The 21512-nt window shown below is 38.9% G+C and overlaps 2 long non-coding RNA genes across 2 annotated transcripts; both read right to left on the bottom strand.

Annotated features, from left to right (window-relative positions):
- Nucleotides 1-2379: 2379 nt before the first annotated feature.
- Nucleotides 2380-4668, bottom strand: LOC110863918. Its single transcript, XR_002549468.2, has 4 exons — nt 4115-4668; nt 3851-4023; nt 2983-3120; nt 2380-2514 (listed from the first exon to the last, which is right to left on the bottom strand). It is a non-coding gene; the product is annotated as an uncharacterized LOC110863918 (long non-coding RNA).
- Nucleotides 4669-8671: 4003 nt separating this feature from the next.
- Nucleotides 8672-10940, bottom strand: LOC110863917. Its single transcript, XR_002549467.2, has 4 exons — nt 10405-10940; nt 10141-10313; nt 9275-9412; nt 8672-8806 (listed from the first exon to the last, which is right to left on the bottom strand). It is a non-coding gene; the product is annotated as an uncharacterized LOC110863917 (long non-coding RNA).
- Nucleotides 10941-21512: the final 10572 nt, after the last annotated feature.

Raw genomic sequence — 21512 nt, 5'->3', positions numbered from 1 at the left:
TAGTCCGAATTCGAACAGCACTCAAACATTCAAGTTGAAATCACAATGAATAACAAAGTATAAGCTCAATTTGAGCAGCACTCGGACAATCGTTGGATAGTTATAATCGATCGGACGTTGAATCGTAATAGCGATCGAGTTATTACCCTGATTGCGGCAGCACCTTGTGATCGTGTGTGTGTTTATTGTGGTATTATGGCCTTAACTCGACGTACAGACAGCAACTTTACGTCGTTTTAACTTCTACAGGTGAGTGCCAAGGTCGGCTATTTATAGCAAGTTTTGGGACTCCCTTACGGACCGTAAGCCCGAACCTTTACGGTCCGTAAGCTAAGCAGTCTAATTCATAGGCTGCCTAGGCTCGGGTATAGCTTGGGTGACTCAACTTTTCAACTAATCAGAATTAGGCAACGTTTATTTTAGATAAATATTAGACTAGGGTTTGCCCCCCTCGCGTTTTAAGGGCCCTGATCCTAATTCCGATCATTCTGAAAATTTTAGGGCTAGTGCAGAATTACTTGGGTGTCTCAATTAGGGTTTTCTTATTGTCCTAATTATTGATTTTAGTGGCAGTTGTTACATCCTCCCTACCTTGAGAAAAATCTCGTCCTCGAGATTTACTGAAATAGATGAGGATACTTTCGCTTCATTTCTGATTCCAGTTCCCAAGTATATTCTGGTCCTCTCTTGGATTCCCATTTGACTTTTACTAGCACTAGTCGTTTGTGTTTGAGAAACTTAATCTTCCGGTCTTCTATTTGTAGGGGTTTCTCTACGAATTTCAGCTTTTCATTTACCTCTATATCTTGAAGAGGTACTACCAGGGATTCATCTGATAAACATTTCTTGAGATTGGATACATGAAACACATCATGTATTCCAGCTAACTCTTCTGGTAGTTGTAAACGATAAGCTACTGGCCCTATTCGTTGGATCACTGGGAATGGTCCAACATATCTGGGACTCAGTTTTCCTTTCTTACAAAATCGTACTACTCCTTTCCAAGGAGAAACTTTTAATAGTACTTTGTCTCCAACTTGGAATTCTAATGGCTTGCGGCGATTGTCTGCATAGCTCTTCTGACGATCTCTAGCAGTCTTCAGTCTTTCCTTGATTTGCGATATCTTGTCAGTAGTTTCTTGCACAATCTCTGGACCCGATAACTGACTTTCTCCTATCTCTGCCCAACAAACGGGAGTTCTGCACTTGCGTCCATACAGTGCTTCGAATGGAGCAGCTTCAATGCTCGAATGATAACTATTGTTATAGGAGAATTCAATTAATGGTAAATGGTTATCCCAATTACCATCAAAGTCAATTACACATGCTCGGAGCATGTCTTCCAGGGTTTGTATCGTCCTTTCACTTTGTCCGTCCGTTTGAGGATGATATGCGTTACTTAAATTGAGTCGAGTTCCCATTGCTTCTTGGAAACTTGTCCAGAAACGAGAAGTAAAACGACTATCTCTATCCGATACAATGGAGAGTGGGACTCCATGTAAGGATACTACTTCATCTGGTTTTGAGTAACTTAGTAACAAAATCCATTGTTATGAGTTCCCATTTCCATACAGGCATTTCTAACTGTTGTAGTAGTCCTGAAGGTTTCTGATGTTCGGCTTTAACTTGTGAACAGGTTAGACACTTAGATACGTATTCGGCTATATCCTTTTTCATTCCTATCCACCAAAAATTATTTCTTAAATCCTGGTACATCTTATTATTTCCTGGATGTACAGTATACCTAGATTTATGAGATTCTTCTAAAATCTTATTTCTTAATTCTCTTTGCTTAGGTACCCAAATTCGTTTCTTGTGGAATCTCCAAATTCCATCTTTTCCTTGTTCTAATTCCTTTAGGTAACCTTTTATTCCTTCGGCATCGTCCTTGATTGCCGTTCCCTGAACTTCCTTTATTTGTTCCATTAAATCTAATTGTAGATTTAACCTAAGAGCACGGACTCGCTTTTGCTTTTCATGATATTTACGACTTAAGGCATCTGCGACTACGTTTGCCTTTCCTTCGTGATATTGAATATCACAGTCGTAATCACTTAAGATTTCCATCCACCTTCTTTGCCTCATATTTAACTCTTTTTGTCCAAATATATACCTTAAACTCTTATGGTCCGTATAGATAGTAAACTTACTTCCATACAGATAATGTCTCCAAATTTTAAGAGCAAAAATTATAGCTCCTAATTCTAGGTCATGAGTCGTATAATTTTCTTCGTGCTTTTTCAATTGCCTAGAGGCATACGCAATTACCTTTTTGCGCTGCATCAACACACATGTCACACCCCAACCGATGGCGGAAACATCGGGATGAGACGAAAACTAGATTGCAAGAGACATCATAACACTATGTGACAATATAACTTAAATCCAATTTCATAAATGACTAAAATTTGAATACATGGTTTCAAATAAGACAAATTGCAACAACATTGTTTATTATTGAATGAGTATCTAAGTCCATCCTAACTTGATTTCTTCATCGTCTTGTCTAACAACCTGCAACATGTATTAAAATAGAGTTTCAATGCAAAAGCAAAGGCGAGTATACAAGTTTGACTACATAGCATAATAGAATAAAAAGGCTCAAATCCAACATGAACATAATAAAATAGTTTCAGCCATGCTAGTTTACGCAGTCCAAGTGATAGCCCAAGTTTCCAATGCGTTAAAGTACCTAACCCAAAGTTTCACGGGAGGTTAATATGTCTCCTCCTAACAATACCCCTCGACTACAAATGGGGGAGGTGCATTACCCCTATAGCGCTACTATTGTTAAGGCGGAACTACACACAGGGATTAAACGTTCACATAGCACAAAATAGTCTCAAGTATCACAAGTTTCATGTTTCATGTTTAAATGGATAGAGCAAGTTTCAAATAAGTTTCAAGTGTCACGTGTTTGAATATAGAATACATGTTGCATCCCAAAAGTGTTTAAAACAAAAAGGGATCGAGTATACTCACATAATTGCTAAGTCTTCCGATTATCCAAGTGTCGACGAGTGTGAGGTAAGGATGATCGAACACCGAGGTCACCCTATATGGGCAGACGATGGTGCATGAGTAAACGGAATTCCAAGAGAACGAACAAGAGCGATTGACCTAAGTATGAATACCGCACGAGAGGTGATTACTATTAGTTTAATTATCCAAGTATTTTGTGAATTTGATAATGATGATCTACGTTCCAATTAGTTTATTATTCATTAGTTTAAAAAAAGAATAATTCTGATATTTATGTTTTGCATAACCCGGAATTCGTATGTTATATTTTTATAAAATTTATTGTTATAAAAAAAAAGAATCATTCGTTTATGTTATTAATATAGAGATTTTATTAATGGAACGAATTTAAAAAAAGCTAGTAAATTTTAGAGTTTAAAAAGAAAAAGAGACAAAGGACACTCGTTTTATAGTTAAATCGCGTTTTGTCATACGAATTTTTATAAAAACGGGCAGAGTTTCCTCTGTTTTTGGACGATCCCGACAATCAAGTTGTCTTTATATTTGTCAAAACGCAACAATAAGCACAATTTATAAATACAAGCTATTCAAAGTTCGGTCCCGTAAATAAAATATTAATTAATACAAAACAATAAGATTTGCATTTCGACACTTTTATTTGTGTTTCGTTTTTTTTTAATCCGATGACCCGACAAGACATGTTGTCGATTTATATGCTCAAAGTTCAACGTTTTAATCAACGATGTATACTATATACGCAAGATGTGCCGAAAGTGGATAAATAAATAATGTATCGGTTCGACGTTGAAGTAATATATACATATATGAAAAAAATAAATAATAAAAATTAGCGTTGTTTAAATTGTACCGAATCTAGAATGAGCCATTGACCCGTTAGTCGACCGGGCTTGACCGTTTGACTCGACAGTTGACTGAATCCCAACCAGACCGTGACCCGAGCCGTCCTCTAAATCAACGAAATCTGACCCGCACAGAACCAAGACTCGAACTCACTGTTGACCCGAGATGTGCAGCCGAGAGCTAAGCCGAAACCAAACCAAAAATGAGATTCATAACGGAACTGATTTGGAATGAAATCGAAGTTTAAGCGAAATAGAGCTCAAAACCTTACCGGAATGCAACCGACTTGAACCTGCTGGCCCAAAACACGATTCGCAAACCTGAACCAGACCCGCCGGAGATGAACCGGAACTGTCGAGGGCCTTGAACCGCCGCCGTCACTTCCATTGCCGCCGCCGAGAGTCGTCGCTGGCCGCCGTCGCCGCCCGCCGTCGTGCGTCGTCACCGGTCGCCAGCTTTCTCCTTTCATCTCCTGACTTTTCTCTCTCTCTCTCACGCTCTTCGTCTCTCTCTCTCTCTCTCGTTTATGCAGACGCCGCCATACGCCACCACCGGACAATGGTGGTGGTGGCCGTTCGTCAGTCAAAGGGAGGAGAACCAGAGGGGTTTTCGGGGTGCGTCTTGGCCGGAGAAGGTGGGCGCCGGAGTTACTCCGGTCGCTGGTCAAGGCACGAGAGAGGGGAGGGGGTGTCTGCCTGTGTGTGTAGATTGCCTAGGGTTGAGAGTGTGAGAAGGGAACAGATAGAAGGTCTGATATGTGGCTGGTTCACAATGAAGAGTATTAGGGTTTTTCTAAGAATGCATAGAAGATGAAAATGGAAGTAAATAGGGAGGTGAAAAGTTCAATGTTGCTTGTGTGATGTCTGCACATATACGACTATACGAGAGATATAGGGTTTGCATTTCAATTTTAGGGACAAAAGAAACAATATAGCCCTTTTACTTTGAAAGGTTTGATTAACTTGGTTGACTATGCTGAATAGCTTTAACTTTAACTAAAAACTAACTAGATTATTTATATTAGCTAATTTTAGAAGTTAACGAGACTCACTAGATTATCATAAAAATACACTTTTAAATAATAGAATTTATTAATTTATATAATTTGTATAATGGCCATATTATAACGATTTAAATTAAAGATAAAAGATTTCTTTAACGATTAATCGTTTCGCGAAATTTTCAAGTTTCAAGAACACAACGTTTACACAAATAGGATTTTAATTAGAGGTTTCCAAATAAAGAAGGTATAAAAACGCAGGGCGTTACAGTCTCCCCTCCTTTAGGAAATTTCGTCCCGAAATTTATTCAAGAGGAAGACTTTGAAAGAGTTTCGACAAAAGGTGCTTATTTATAACTGAGACTTGGAAGCGTTGAAACGTTTTGAAAAGTACGAGATTTTTAAGAACGACAAGGTTTAGTACTTTGAATAAAGTGATAACGGTCTACTAAGTACGTCTACCCAAGAATTAAGAATAGGAAGACGGTTTTAAAGTTAAGGCGTCAAGTTAGGATTTGAACGTTTAAGCAAACTAGGTTGTAAACGGGATTCGTATAAAGACAAAGAATAACGGAGATTACGGGGAGTATAAAGGTGAACGATTGTCTTTAATAAACGAATGCGAGTATAAGAATAGCATAAATATCGGATAGACAAAAGTAGTGTGCTAAGAATGAAGTCTCGTCGTGGATAATCGGATATAATGCGTTTGTGAGTTGTTTAAAGGTTGTATTAGGTCAAAGGGTCTGCAAAACACTGAATTTCTCATGGCACGTTTTACGAAAGTTTGGTAACATAGTGAAAACACTTATATATAGGAAGTACCAACGGCGTATCCACCATGTTTTGACCACGTTACGTCCGTTTCGTATTCGGTGTCATGTTACATCCCGTGTCTTACCATACGCAGTAGTACACTCTACGGTTTCTCATACGCCCATCACTATAATCCCGTGTGCACCCGCGATTATATTGACCGTCGCATGATCCGCATAGCTTGTACTAGTTACGTATGACTCAAGGTATACATAAATTTTGAAAACAAGGATGCGTGAGCATAGAAATGTAGCATATAAGCATGTTTACGTTCCAAATAGTATAAGTCCAACGTAAGCGAATCCTTCGGGTTTCGCCCGTGTACATGTGCGAATGTATAAATTTTTGAGTAAAAAGCATGAGCATAGTATAAGTTTAAATTTGAACGCGCACGTGAGCATAAACACAACACGCATGCCAGGAGTATGAGTAAAAGTATAAGCATAACGTGTATTAAAATGAACATAAATGTGAGCACAACTTGGGCACAAACGAATGACGTGAGCATAGACACAATTCGTATAAATGAGAGTACAAACAAAAGTACGAGTATAACAGAAGTCTTATAAACGTGAGTAGAAACGCGAGTACGAATATAACGTAAATCGTATAAACGGGAGTATAAATGCGAGTATGAGTATAACATAAATCGTATAAATAAGAGTATAAACACGAGTACGAGTGTGAAATACGAGTATAAATATGAGTATAAACACAAGATGCATGAGTATGGATGTAAACGTGAAAATTATGTGTAAAACATAAATGTTTAAGCATGAATAAAATATATGCGTATGAGTATAAGTGTAACAAAGTTGTAAAAGCGCAAATGAAAACAAAACTCGTATAAATATGAATACCAATGTAGTATAAACATGAATGTAAAGACAACGTAAATGTATAATTGTGAGTGTGTGTATAAGTATAGATGTAGGAAATAATGATTTTATTCACAGTATAAATCGAAATGCACGAGTTTATGCGCGTAAGAGATTAAAAGTTTTGAGTATGAAAGAAAAGGGAGTATAAATCACCCATTGACTATGTAAATTTTACTTTGTAGACGAATGGGAATGCTACTATGGTTTTAGAAGAATTTATATAGTCGAAATTATTGGTTCCTACGAAGTTTCCTTACCCACGTGTTTTGAATTTAATTGACGTATCGAGTGAGATTTGAAAAGTTCTAGGGTTTAATAAGTTTGTATCGTTTTAAATAACTTTGTATATAAACAATTTTGAAGTTTATAGGTTCTTGAGAAAAAGTTGATCCCTAGAAAGAAATTTGGTGCATGAACTTAGTGATTATTGAAAGCGTCTTTTAATAAAATGTTTTATTGATTTTGAAAGAAGTTCTAGTAAATGTTTGAATAAAGTTTTTAATGTCTTATAGACGTGTGCAAAAAGTTGGTTGATTCCCGATTGAAAATAAAAATCCCTAGTTTAATGTTGTGAGGTGAGCGTGTTTTAATAATCATGTTGGATGCGAAATTTCGTGGGCCATGGATTTTTTTTTTTAGACTGACTAAGTTGATGAGTAGCATTTCGTGAAATTTCGAATGTTGAAGAACAAGCGTCTATGAAAAATTTAAGAATTTCGTGTATGTGAGCTATAGGAAAATAGATGGTAAGGTAAGAAATTCCTTTATATAAGTAATGCATTTTGAAATAATTAGAGGTTTGTAATGATAAACGATTTGGATGTAAACATGATCGTATTTACATAAAATAATCTATTAAAAGAAAGCATTGGTAACGATCACCTAGGTAAGGGAATCACCCCTAATCCGTTGGTGAGGTCGTTGTAAGATGAGAAAGGAAGCGGAGTTAATCGTCAAGGTGAGGAAATCACTCCTATCTTGATGATATCTCTTCACTCGTTGTTACAAAAGGGTAAGTAAAATTACGTGAAATCATGCATGCTAATAATGTATGATCGTATGAAAAGTAAGAGTATGATGTTGCGCAAAGATGAATTCTCGAAAAATTGTTCAAAAGTGACAAAAGATCGAAAATAATAAAGCGTAAGTTCGAATAAAACTTGGATGGTTCCAAACGGAACATTGACTAACCAAAGTGATCGAAAGATCTTTTGGAATTAAGAAGCATGCTTTGGCCTAATAGGTGGAATACTCTCGCCGATATCTCGGTTAACGGTATTCACCCTTCCAGTTACTACATGTTCCCAATCCAACGAAAATTCGAGACTTGGCGGGATTTTTGAAAATCAAGGAGTGGGACTAGTCGACGAGGTGCGGGTTTCACCCCTAGCTTGACGACTTCGTACCCTAAGTGTGGTTGGTACTCGTTGGGTCAAAATTTAATTTCGACACGTTAACGAGGGTCCACTAGAAGTTGAATTTGAAATTTGAAATTTGAAATTTCCATTAAGATGTGGATTTCACTCCTAACTTAATGGTGTAATTTCGTGCAACAAAATGAAAGCAAGCGGGATGAGAGTTGTTTACCAAATTGTGGGTTTCACGCCTATTTTGGTAAACTCGTCTCTTTTGTATAATATGAGTGTTTTCGAGTTTAAGAAAAATCGAGTAAAATGCCTTAGGGAGAGCGTATGTTAAAAGGACAAACGAACAAGCATAAGCACATAAGAAGGCATGTCGAGAGTAACACATAAGGATTAGAACAATAAAACAAGTATCAACACATAATATAACAAGTATCGAACGTAATAAACAAGCATTAACACACAATGAAACAAATATTAACACATAAGAATTGCATATCAAGTATTAACACATAAATGGCATATACCTTTAAAAGATAAAAGAGGATAAATAAGAAGTAATTAAAGTAGCATACAAGTAGTTTCAAGAAAAACATACGAATAAAGCTCTAAAACTATAGACTAGGTTAAAGCATTCCTACTTTTCCTAATTCCCTATAGTTATGACTCTGATACCAATCTGTCACACCCCAACCGATGGCGGAAACATCGGGATGAGACGAAAACTAGATTGCAAGAGACATCATAACACTATGTGACAATATAACTTAAATCCAATTTCATAAATGACTAAAATTTGAATACATGGTTTCAAATAAGACAAATTGCAACAACATTGTTTATTATTGAATGAGTATCTAAGTCCATCCTAACTTGATTTCTTCATCGTCTTGTCTAACAACCTGCAACATGTATTAAAATAGAGTTTCAATGCAAAAGCAAAGTCGAGTATACAAGTTTGACTACATAGCATAATAGAATAAAAAGGCTCAAATCCAACATGAACATAATAAAATAGTTTCAGCCATGCTAGTTTACGCAGTCCAAGTGATAGCCCAAGTTTCCAATGCGTTAAAGTACCTAACCCAAAGTTTCACGGGAGGTTAATATGTCTCCTCCTAACAATACCCCTCGACTACAAATGGGGGAGGTGCATTACCCCTATAGCGCTACTATTGTTAAGGCGGAACTACACACAGGGATTAAACGTTCACATAGCACAAAATAGTCTCAAGTATCACAAGTTTCATGTTTCATGTTTAAATGGATAGAGCAAGTTTCAAATAAGTTTCAAGTGTCACGTGTTTGAATATAGAATACATGTTGCATCCCAAAAGTGTTTAAAACAAAAAGGGATCGAGTATACTCACATAATTGCTAAGTCTTCCGATTATCCAAGTGTCGACGAGTGTGAGGTAAGGATGATCGAACACCGAGGTCACCCTATATGGGCAGACGATGGTGCATGAGTAAACGGAATTCCAAGAGAACGAACAAGAGCGATTGACCTAAGTATGAATACCGCACGAGAGGTGATTACTATTAGTTTAATTATCCAAGTATTTTGTGAATTTGATAATGATGATCTACGTTCCAATTAGTTTATTATTAATTAGTTTAAAAAAAGAATAATTCTGATATTTATGTTTTGCATAACCCGGAATTCGTATGTTATATTTTTATAAAATTTATTGTTATAAAAAAAGAATCATTCGTTTATGTTATTAATATAGAGATTTTATTAATGGAACGAATTTAAAAAAAGCTAGTAAATTTTAGAGTTTAAAAAGAAAAAGAGACAAAGGACACTCGTTTTATAGTTAAATCGCGTTTTGTCATACGAATTTTTATAAAAACGGGCAGAGTTTCCTCTGTTTTTGGACGATCCCGACAATCAAGTTGTCTTTATATTTGTCAAAACGCAACAATAAGCACAATTTACAAATACAAGCTATTCAAAGTTCGGTCCCGTAAATAAAATATTAATTAATACAAAACAATAAGATTTGCATTTCGACACTTTTATTTGTGTTTCGTTTTTTTTTAATCCGATGACCCGACAAGACATGTTGTCGATTTATATGCTCAAAGTTCAACGTTTTAATCAACGATGTATACTATATACGCAAGATGTGCCGAAAGTGGATAAATAAATAATGTATCGGTTCGACGTTGAAGTAATATATACATATATGAAAAAAATAAATAATAAAAATTAGCGTTGTTTAAATTGTACCGAATCTAGAATGAGCCATTGACCCGTTAGTCGACCGGGCTTGACCGTTTGACTCGACAGTTGACTGAATCCCAACCAGACCGTGACCCGAGCCGTCCTCTAAATCAACGAAATCTGACCCGCACAGAACCAAGACTCGAACTCACTGTTGACCCGAGATGTGCAGCCGAGAGCTAAGCCGAAACCAAACCAAAAATGAGATTCATAACGGAACTGATTTGGAATGAAATCGAAGTTTAAGCGAAATAGAGCTCAAAACCTTACCGGAATGCAACCGACTTGAACCTGCTGGCCCAAAACACGATTCGCAAACCTGAACCAGACCCGCCGGAGATGAACCGGAACTGTCGAGGGCCTTGAACCGCCGCCGTCACTTCCATTGCCGCCGCCGAGAGTCGTCGCTGGCCGCCGTCGCCGCCCGCCGTCGTGCGTCGTCACCGGTCGCCAGCTTTCTCCTTTCATCTCCTGACTTTTCTCTCTCTCTCTCACGCTCTTCGTCTCTCTCTCTCTCTCGTTTATGCAGACGCCGCCATACGCCACCACCGGACAATGGTGGTGGTGGCCGTTCGTCAGTCAAAGGGAGGAGAACCAGAGGGGTTTTCGGGGTGCGTCTTGGCCGGAGAAGGTGGGCGCCGGAGTTACTCCGGTCGCTGGTCAAGGCACGAGAGAGGGGAGGGGGTGTCTGCCTGTGTGTGTAGATTGCCTAGGGTTGAGAGTGTGAGAAGGGAACAGATAGAAGGTCTGATATGTGGCTGGTTCACAATGAAGAGTATTAGGGTTTTTCTAAGAATGCATAGAAGATGAAAATGGAAGTAAATAGGGAGGTGAAAAGTTCAATGTTGCTTGTGTGATGTCTGCACATATACGACTATACGAGAGATATAGGGTTTGCATTTCAATTTTAGGGACAAAAGAAACAATATAGCCCTTTTACTTTGAAAGGTTTGATTAACTTGGTTGACTATGCTGAATAGCTTTAACTTTAACTAAAAACTAACTAGATTATTTATATTAGCTAATTTTAGAAGTTAACGAGACTCACTAGATTATCATAAAAATACACTTTTAAATAATAGAATTTATTAATTTATATAATTTGTATAATGGCCATATTATAACGATTTAAATTAAAGATAAAAGATTTCTTTAACGATTAATCGTTTCGCGAAATTTTCAAGTTTCAAGAACACAACGTTTACACAAATAGGATTTTAATTAGAGGTTTCCAAATAAAGAAGGTATAAAAACGCAGGGCGTTACAACACATCCATATCCTAATTTTGAAGCATCACAGTATACTTCAAAATCATCGGTTCCTTCGGGTAAAGCTAAAATTGGAGCATTTGTCAATTTGTGCTTTAGAATCCTAAAAGCTTATTCTTGTCTAGATCCCCATTCAAACTTAACGGCTTTACAGGTTAGCTTAGTTAAAGGTACAGCTATCCTAGAGAAATCTTTAATAAATCGTCTATAATATCCAGCTAATCCTAGAAAACTTCTAACTTCCATAGCCGTTCGTGGAGTTTTCCAATTCGTGATTGCTTCTATTTTAGCAGGATCTACGTGAATTCCTTCGTAATTCACCATATGACCTAAAAATTGCACTTCTTGTAGCCAGAATTCACACTTCGAGAATTTGGCATAAAGCTTTTCCTTTCTTAACAAGGTTAAGAGTGCATGCAAGTGCTCACAATGTTCCTCCTGACTTTTGGAATAAATGAGTATATCGTCAATGAATACGATTACAAATTTATCCAAGTATGGTTTACAGATTCTATTCATCATGTCCATAAATGCAGCTGGAGCATTTGTTAATCCAAAGGGCATGACTGTAAACTCATAATGACCATACCTAGTTCTGAAAGCAGTTTTAGGTATGTCCTCCTCTTGTACTTTCAACTGGTGATATCCTGATCTTAAATCTATCTTAGAGAAATACCTAGCTCCTTGCAATTGATCAAAAATATCATCAATCCCAGGTAATGGGTATCGGTTCTTAATTGTAACTTTATTCAATTCCCTATAATCGATACACATCCTCATTGATCCATCTTTCTTTTTCACAAACAACACTGGTGCACCCCAAGGGGATGAACTAGGTTGTATGAATCCTTTGCTTAGTAATTCATCTAATTGCTTTTTCAATTCTAGCATTTCAGTAGGTGCTAATCGATAAGGTGTCTTAACTATTGGCGCAGTACCTGGAATTAAATGAATTCTAAACTCTACTTCCCTATCAGGTGGTAAACCAGGTGATTCTTCTGGAAAAACATCTGGGTATTCTGAAACTATAGGGATGTCCTGGAGTTCCTTACTTTTAGTGTTAATGATTACAGAAATCATATACACCATTTCTTGTTTCCTTGAATAACTAGCCAATTTCATTACTGAAATGAATTTCAGTGGCTTTCGAGGTCTATCTCCTGTAATTAGAATTACTTCTCCTATGGGAGTACGGATTTCTACGGAATTCTTATCACACAGGATTCGAGCATGGTTGGCTATTAACCAATCCATTCCTAATACCACATCGAATCCGGCTAAATTCATAGGTAACAGGTTTGCAGAAAACTTATGACCTAACAATTCTATCTTTACTTCTTGCAAAACCTTGTCTATGTTGACAGAATTTCCATCTGCCGTTTCAACAGTAAAGATTTGCCTAAGGGTATTTAGAGGTAAGTTAAGAGCTTGACAGAATGCAATATTAATGAAACTTTGGTTTGCACCAGAATCAAATAATACTTTTGCATAGACGTTATGCACTAAGAACGTACCCGCTATCACCTCTGGAATGAGTTCAGCTTCTTGAGTGGTCAGCTGGAATGCGCGAGCATTTTTCTTAGTAGTTCCTTCAGTCGTTTTAGCTCTACTGTCTGCTGGTTTAGCTAACTTAGGACATTCAGACTGGAAATGTCCGGTTTCTCTGCAGTTATAACAGACTCTTGTTTTCCTTCTGCAGTCTTCTTCCCGATGTCCTTTCGCCTTGCAGAAGTTGCAAAATATATTGCACTGTCCGTAGTGTTTCTTTTTGCAATTTCTGCAGAAAGGAGGTGATGAGGATTGCCCTGTTCCCCTCTTTTTGAACTTATTGTTACTATTACCCATGCGAAATCCTTGGGTAATCTTCTGAGCCAATTCCTTCTTGCGATCTTCGTCTCTGGTGCGGACTAGTTCATCAGTTAAGGTATTAGCTAATTCCACAGCATCGTCAATCGTGCGTGGTCTCGCAGCTTTAACGATGTTACGGATATCTCCAATTAATCCCCAAATATAACGGGAAATAAGTACCGGTTCTGGCGAAGCCAGGGAAGGTACCACTCTCGCATATTCGAAGAATGTTGAAGTATACCCTCGACAGTCTACACCTAACATACGATGACTCAGGAACTTATTTGCCATTTGTTCCTTCTCGTATTTGGGATAAAATTTTCTTTCGACAAGACTATTAAATTCTTCCCAATTCATTGCATAGGCCACCCTTCTTCCTTTTGCTTGTAGCACCGTGTTCCACCATTCTAGCGCCCCTTCTTTGAACAAGTTTGATGCATACATCACTTGATCTTCTTCAGCACATTTACTTATTGCAATTACTGCCTCGGTTTTCTCTAACCAACGCAGTGTTGCAGTTGCCCCTTCATTACCTGCAAATTCTGCGGGTTTACAGGCAAGAAATTCTTTGTAAGTGCAACCAGGCGTTGCAGCTTTCATTCTCTTAGGGAGTGGGGCCTGTTGCGGATCATGATCGTCATGATTGCCGCCTCCATTTATGTTGTTACTGCCGTTATCTTCCGGAATACGTTTACTAGGAATTAATTGTGGTTCGGCAGGTTTTTGGACAGCAGCCACAATTTCTGGAATAGCATTGGCTATCCCTTGAGCAATAAAGTTCTCAATATCTTGTCTAGTTAGATATTGATCTTCCTGATTTTGCTCAGACTGATTTACTTCATTAACTAGTTCACTATTAGCGTTTTCCATCTGCTAATTTAGTATTAATAGAAATTATTAGTGCCTAATTATTGATAACAAAATCACAGATAAACACATAGATCAGTATAACATGCAAGCATAGCCAAAATTGTCGATGTCTCGACTTCTGTTTTGTTATATATATATATATATATATATATTATACCTTCTTCAATACACACTTTTTATCTTACAGTGTTTTATTGCCCATTTTACAGAATCAGTTTTACTATTTTAGTTATAATACAAACAAACTTCTCCAAACCCCTCCTATCTTTTGGTTTGCTGGCAGTTTCAGTAGCGACGCTCCCTCTCGTCGTACTTCCAAGAAATCTGCTCCCCCATTTCCCGGATCCTATTCCCGGTGCCTATCAGTTCTTCACGAAACTGACGCAGTTCAGCTAAATTTTCATAGCTCATTGGCGGATTAGGGATAGGTTCTGGATCAAACTGTGGAAGAAAACTATAAGGACTATTAACTATATTTTGGAATTGCCAGTCATTGGTCCACCATTCCTCCATTTGGCCTAATGGTCGGGTGTGAACTAGTGGGTCTGGAATAGCTGGTCCTAGGTTTATTGGGAATTGGGCTGTAGCAGGATAAGAGAAGAGATTATCGTTGATAGGCTCTAAAACATCACAATTAGCCAGTAGACGGTCTATTTCGTCCTGGAATGTGATTTCCTGAGACTGTTTAGAGCTTTCTCCGATCTCTATTCCCTTTTGCTTTAGGTCTATCCCTATTTCTGCTGGCTTGGAACTTTCTCCGGTTTCTATTTCTTTTCCCTTGCTCACACTCACCGGGTTTTCTATTTTAGGGATTCTCCTAGGTTTCCTTCGGCGCACCTTTCGCCACCCTACATATCTTCTCTTCTTTTTAGGTTTTGCTTTTTCCAGCGGTGGAGCTTGGAATTCTAGCGGTTCCTCTATGTCAGCAACGTAACCAGTGAAGTTGTGGGAGACTTCAATTGGCACAGGATAGAGGTTGAGGTTCTGAAATGCTTCCGACATCTCATTCATGTTGTACGGAATATATGCAAAATACACAAAATGTTAAGTTAAAACTTTGGAACAAAGCTTAACAAATAAACATTTTTATTGCACACCAGTTTGTACAACATAACAGCAAACAGAACACACTCAGATCTTATTTATTTATTTACTAGGAAGTAAATATTTCTAGATTTAAAGTTTAAAGATTTGCATTTTCTGCTACAGTAGCGAGCAGATACAGATTTGCCCATTTTTCTTCTAAGTTATTTTCCCTTGGTGGATTACTGTTAATTTCCTGAATTTCCGGGTTAAACCTCACTCTCTTGGTTTGGGGTTTCTTTTTCTCTTGATCTTTCCTAAGGGTTGAATTCCTTTTCTCCAGTGTAAGTGGGTTTTCATAATTTGCCTTAGGAACAAAGATTCCCTCTTTTAAATTGGTGGGAGATTTGGAGGAAGAGGTTCCCTGTTCTTTAGGTGTACTATCTAATTTGCGGTATATAGTAGAAATCTTTTGTTTACCCATACTGTAATTTTAACAATTAGTCAATTAATGCACACATATTCACAGAATGACAAATAAAATTTTCCTAATTAAAATAGTGAGCTTAATCAGTAAGCTTAAAACAGTGGCTCTGATACCACCTTTTCCTGTCACGGCCCCCGACCCGGTTTGACCCGTTTCAGGAGTCGCGGGACAGGAATCCCGTGGTATTTTAATTTAGGCGACAGCGGAAGTCTTTTCAAAACAGGATCTTTCAATAATTTAAACTGCCCGTTTCATAACTTAGGGATAAATTCCCGAAATTTACAATAATGTGATTTCTCAAGGAAATCTTTATTTTCAAAACATGTTCATTTATTTATTTACATTGAGCCACTTTTCTAAACTGGGAGTGCTCCACGGCACTTTTCTTTGCTCATACCATATCACCTGAAACATGTTTGAAAAAGGTTTTGTCAGCGGGGAAATACTGAGTGAATCATTCATTTTACTTAAAACGACGCATTTGTTATAATCTACAGTATTAAGGGGAATTACAATGTTTCTGATATCAAACCAACTACTCACAGTATTTGTCACTCAACCATCCATTGGCTAGCCCATTTGTCCAATGGTGTCTGTGACTGTGGTCAGATCACCCCTTGGCCACCCGTTTGTCCAAGTGTGACGGGAAATAAGTAATGTATACAAAACCCCACATACCGGCTGTAACTTGGTGATTACAAAGACTTAATCCCTGTAATTATAACTTTGAAAATAACTTGGAGTTTTGTAAAACAGTTGACTCACAAACTGTGAGAAAAGAGTTTATAAAAGTGGAATGACTCACATTGCAGATTTACGAGCAGAGTATAAGCTTTACTGATTAGCCTTCTAACCTAATTTAAATAACAATGCACACACAAACGGGATTAGTAACTAATTCAGCAGTTACGTCAATTCTCGAGATTAAACCCTCACAACTATTATCAAGTGCGATACTTAACAATTCAATGGATTCACAACGAATGACAGAGCATAGTCCGAATTCGAACAGCACTCAAACATTCAAGTTGAAATCACAATGAATAACAAAGTATAAGCTCAATTTGAGCAGCACTTGGACAATCGTTGGATAGTTATAATCGATCGGACGTTGAATCGTAATAGCGATCGAGTTATTACCCTGATTGTGGCAGCACCTTGTGATCGTGTGTGTGTTTATTGTGGTATTATGGCCTTAACTCGACTTACAGACAGCAACTTTACGTCGTTTTAACTTCTACAGGTGAGTGCCAAGGTCGGCTATTTATAGCAAGTTTTGGGACTCCCTTACGGACCGTAAGCCCGAACCTTTACGGTCCGTAAGCTAAGCAGTCTAATTCATAGGCTGCCTAGGCTCGGGTATAGCTTGGGTGACTCAATTTTTCAACTAATCAGAATTAGGCAACGTTTATTTTAGATAAATATTAGACTAGGGTTTGCCCCCCTCGTGTTTTAGGGGCCCTGATCCTAATTCCGATCATTCTGAAAATTTTAGGGCTAGTGCAGAATTACTTGGGTGTCTCAATTAAGGTTTTCTTATTGTCCTAATTATTGATTTTAGTGGCAGTTGTTACACAAGCCCTCCTTGCCAGAGATGGTCATAACCATCTGCTTGTCCCTGACGGCCTTGATGAAGTGGTTCCGTGCCATTTGGTCTGCCACGTCGCCTATCTCCAGGCACTCTTTATTGTATCGGACGACGAACGCTTCTAGAGATTCGTCGTCCCTGCGCCAGATATTCATGACGTCCATCGAATCACGTTCGTGACGTCGTTGCTGGCTGAAATGAGCGAGAAACTTTGCATGCAAGTCCTCGAATGAGGCCAGTGATCCCACTGGCAAAGAATCGAACCAAGCCCTGGCCAGACCTGTGAGGGTCTGGGGGAAAAAATTACACCAAGTGGGTTCATCCCACTGGCCGTTGCATCCCGCACCCATGAAAACGTTCATGTGGTCGTCCGGGTCGGACGAACCATTGTATTTCCCAACATTAAATGGGAATTTTGTTGTGGTGACATGGGCATGGGCAATTCGCGGGGCGAATTTGGAGTTTTCGGCCGCAGCTTTCGGCCTGTAGGGTTGGTTCTCAGGGCGCTTTGTAGCCCTGAGGTATGTGTTGCGGGGATGAGTGGGAGGAATATAGTTGCGTCCTCCCGGTCTGCTGCTGGTGTCATGCGAATCCCCGCAATATGTATGGTCGTCCGGGTCAGTACGACCATAACCTTCATACTGGGGCAGCGGTCCCAGCCGGCTTTGGATGCCGGAACTGTGGTGGACTGTGGATTGCCGCCTGTTATCGCCTTGGGGGCCTAGGCGGCTTTGTATTGGGCCTCTGGTGCGGGACCCATATGAGCAATCGTCCTCATTTATTGTGCGGACCTCACAGTAAGAGGATCCGCGGTCCTCACGCCTGCTTCTGGAGGCTGGACGTGAGGGTGCCCTGCTGTCATATTGTAAAATACGACCCGCAGGTGTGTGTGGTGCCGGGGTAGGCCCGGCTTGTATTTGCGCTTCAGCGCAAGCTGGGTTTTTGGTGATAGGTCGTGTCCGAACGTTAGGGATGGACCCCTTTGCGTTGATGTGCCAATGTGGCCCGGATTTAGGTCTGGGGGAGCAGTCCCCGCATTCCCTGGGTTGGTGGGGAGTAGATTATCCCCGGTAGTGTTGTTTTGGTGATCAGTCATGATCTTTTGAGAGGGAGAAGGATGGTTGAAAAAGTGCTAAGAGTAGCGGTGGGCGCCAATGATGAAACAATGGTTAACCGGGCAGGGTTAACTCACTGGTCTCGTCAAGAAGAGTTAATCCCTTCCTCTCGAGGATCGCTGGCTGGATCACCGGTGGGTTGATCTCCTGCAAAAGGAAACAAACCGTGACTCGTAACAAGGAGGATGGGGTGGGGGGTGCTCCTTGTTACCACTCTCCGGCGTGAGAATCAGTAGTCTGCTTGGGAAGCAAAGTATGATAATAGTAGTAGTGAGAGAGTTGTGTAGAGATACCTCAAACCTGGTTTGGGGTTGGTATTTATAGCCGAGGAGTGAAGGAGGAGGTGGATGGATAGACTGACGGCATGCTGCACCTTTGCAGGTGTGTCAGGCATGTCGGTTGTGGGGGTGATGCCACGTCAGTCTGTCGCTTACGTAGACCTGACAGGCGGCTGCCATTGGTGCTACTTGCTCTGTGGTGTCAGTCCCACTTGCTGAGTGTACAGGATGCGGTGCGGGCCGCATCGCTGTTTGCGGTAACTGTAGACGTTCCGGCTTCTCACTCTTTGATCAAGAAATACGCGAGATGCGGTGCCAAGCCGCATCGTCGTCCGTGGTGACTGTTGCTGTTATCCAGCTCCCTTGTATTGATAGAAGTGTTCACTGGATGCGATGCTAGGCCGCATCGCTGTGGACGCTTCCGTTTTCATACACCAGATGCGGTGCCATGCCGCATCATTATACCGTTCTCATATTCCAGGTAAGTCCTCCTCCATCATTTGGCAGATTGGATTCAACAACTGTGTCGTTGCGTCCCCGCATGGACACAGGTAGGTTGTTAGCTAGTGGGGGTTTTGACAAGGGTAATGGTCACTCGCGGTCGATGCTGACGCGATATCTGGGACCATACTCCTTCACTAGTGAAAAAAGAATCAGTACAAGTTTAGATTATTTTCAATTAAAAGTTGCATTTCAATGCTTTGTATTTGATAACAATTCACCTACTGTTGGGAAGCCTATTTTAATAAAAAAATAGAAATTAATGAGAATGTTTAGTCAATTTGCTCGGCCAAAATGTACGGTAATGTTAATTGGGAGTTCTTGATTTTCTGTTATGGGTTAAATGTGGTTTCCTCCTCTATGGTGTATATGGATCAAGGGTGTTTTTACTTTTGTTAGATCTTCGATGCTTGTGAATGGGAACTCCACTTTTGAATTCAGTGTTTCTTTTTTACAAGGATATCCCTTATCTTCTTTCTTATTTCTTTTTGGTGATGGAAGCCTTTTCGAGTATTCTCAGGAAAGCTTGTGAGGTGGGTGCTTTGGACGTGATTAGATTTTCAAACAATAAGTTGACGTTATCGCATATACTTTACGCATACGATATGCTATAATCATGAGTGATTGGTCCCTTCGAACAATAAAAATGCGGCTAGAATGTTGGGGTGTTTTTTTTTTATGCCTAAGTCACAAAATTAATTTACAAAATCAAATTTATATGGAATTGGGGTTGAGAATGAGGGAGTGGATTGGATTTCATATGTGTTGGAGTGTTATTATGGGAGTATCCCTTTTAAGTACCTTGGCCTTATGCAACATGAACACATTTGAAGCTCGGTTATCGCTTTGGAAAGCTTCAACTCTCTCGATTGGTGGGAGAGATACTCATGTTAAGTCGGTTTTAGAAAACCTTCATAATTACTGTTTCTTGTCATATAAGGCTCCGACAAAAGTTATCAAAGGACATAATTGAGAACTTTATCAGGGGGAGGGGTCTAATGAGGTAAATAAAATGCATTGAGTGGTGTGGAATCGTGTTGCTACTCCCATACATTGGGGGGGGGGGGGTCTCGATCTTAACAGGTTAAAAGAGAGTAATAATGATCTTCTTTCTAAGTGGGTGTGGGTGTATAAGGTAGAGAAAAACACCGTGTGGAAAAGAATTATCGACGCCATTCATCCTTATAATATGGGTTGGTCTTTTCTTTCATGTAATAAGTCAATTGGGGTGTGGAACAATATTGCTCGTTTGGTTTCTAAACTTGACTTGGTGGGGCTTATACTGAATCACCTGATTAAAGGGATACTGGGGGACGAGAGTGAGATCCGATTTTGGTGTGATTATTGGGTGAGTAATCGTGTTACATCAGCCAAAAACAGATCCTAAAAACCCGATTCATTTTGTAAACTGGATCCTAAGTGAATTAAAGAAAAATGAGAATTTTGATTATTTATTGTTTTAATAATTACACACGTTAATTTAAGTATATTCAAGATAAAATATTAATTTTATAAATTTATTTCAGTTAACTCCATTAGATTTTATAAAGAAAACAAATAAACAAAGTTAGTTTATATGTTAAAAGGGGTTAGAACTTAAAAGGGCTAAAACAACAAATAACCAAACCTTTTCCCTCCATCTCACGCGCTCGACGCGCCTTCCCCCACGACACCCACTCGCCCTAACCTTTTCCTACTCACTTCCCTCTCCTCTCTTCGAACCAGCCGCGACCCACACCAAAAACCCAACCCGACCCAACTCCCGGCACCCCTAAACACGACGGATTGAATCCATTTTAATCTCATTCAACTCGGTTTTCAGTAGAAATCAAATCCATACCACCTAATCGCTTCATTTCACTCTTAATTAGACTAGTTCAAATCAAAATTTAACTCAATTAAACCACCATTAAAGACCACACATTGGTTTATTTATTTATTGATTATTGTTCATTATTTGTTAAATTCAGTTAACACACGAATTGCATGTTTATTTTTTAAATCAATCATTTTTATTAAACTTAGATTTACTCACCAGCTCTCATAGTCGACCAAAATATTTTACGCGTGGTACAGAGAAGTTTGAGGATGCAAGAATTTCAGTCACATAGGAAATTTCTTAGAACTAAATGAATGAAATTTCTATTTATTTTCATTTTGGGTTATGTATATGCAACTTGTTATGTTTTGATGTGACATTTTAATAAATTGACTTGAATAATTATGAAATATTTAATGGAGTCATAAGCTTTGGACAATTATCACGCCTTGACCGATAATCCGCCACGGGCTGTGACATATCGTCCTTTGCAAGTGTTGTTCTTGAATCTGTTTCGCATAGACAAAGACAAAAAAAAATGCAGGGTCATATAGAGGGCTGTGAATATAAATTAGAATAT

Source organism: Helianthus annuus, chromosome 6 (genome assembly GCF_002127325.2).
Source record: "Helianthus annuus cultivar XRQ/B chromosome 6, HanXRQr2.0-SUNRISE, whole genome shotgun sequence".
Classification (NCBI taxonomy): domain Eukaryota; kingdom Viridiplantae; phylum Streptophyta; class Magnoliopsida; order Asterales; family Asteraceae; genus Helianthus; species Helianthus annuus.
The sequence above is the reverse complement of the archived record's forward strand: the minus strand, read 5'-3'. Positions and strand labels throughout refer to the sequence as shown.